Raw genomic sequence first — 856 nt, forward strand, 5'->3', positions numbered from 1 at the left:
TACCCACTGTATATATATATATATATTTTTTTTTTAGAAATGTTCTCATATTAAGACAAATCAAGACATTATTTGTTTTTCATATAATAACTTTTACATAATAAATGTCTCATTATCTGTATTTACATTTTGTGAAATAATGAATATGTGATAGATTTGATAGACGTGATAAGATTTTGGTATTGAATGTTATTAGTTATAATAGAAGTCTGGATCTTTTCAAGAAAAAAAATCTGCCATTAAGGTCAGAAACATAAGGTGTTTTCCCTTTAAATTACGTTTATTTTTCTGACCCCACTGGCAGATTTTTTAAGCGTATTAACTTCATAAAACAAGACTGATTTAGGAATGCTTAGATATTTGTACTGGAAAATGAGGCAAAAACATTAAAGGAACACTCCACTATTTTTGAAAATAGGCTCATTTTCCAACTTCCCTAGAGTTAAACAGTTGAGTTTTACCGTTTTCGAATCCATTCAGCCGATCTCCTGGTCTGGCGGTAGCACTTTTAGCTGTAACTTAGCATAGATCATTGAATCTGATTAGACCGTTAGCATCTCGCTCAAAAATTACCAAAGAGTTTCTATATTTTTCCTATTTAAAACTTGACTCTTCTGTAGTTACATCGTGTACTAAGACCTATGGAAAATGAAAAGTTGCGATTTTCTAAAAATATAAAAATAAGAAAAATATAGAAACTCTTTGGTCATTTTTGAGTGAGATGCTAACGGTCTAATCAGAGTCAATGATCTATGCTAAGCTACAGCTAAAAGTGCTACCGCCAGACCCGGAGATCGGCTGAATGGATTCGAAAACGGTAAAACTCAACTGTTTAACTCTAGGGGAGTTGGAAAAT

The 856-nt window shown here is 31.8% G+C and overlaps 1 protein-coding gene across 1 annotated transcript in view; it reads left to right on the top strand.

Annotated features, from left to right (window-relative positions):
• Positions 1 to 856, top strand: part of LOC107666942 (scavenger receptor cysteine-rich domain-containing group B protein-like) — a 13,902-nt gene that overhangs the window by 11,616 nt on the left and 1,430 nt on the right. The gene's annotated exons all lie outside the window — the stretch shown is intronic.

This window comes from Sinocyclocheilus anshuiensis, unplaced genomic scaffold (genome assembly GCF_001515605.1).
Source record: "Sinocyclocheilus anshuiensis isolate Anshui unplaced genomic scaffold, SAMN03320099.WGS_v1.1 scaffold245, whole genome shotgun sequence".
Taxonomy (NCBI): Eukaryota; Metazoa; Chordata; class Actinopteri; order Cypriniformes; family Cyprinidae; genus Sinocyclocheilus; species Sinocyclocheilus anshuiensis.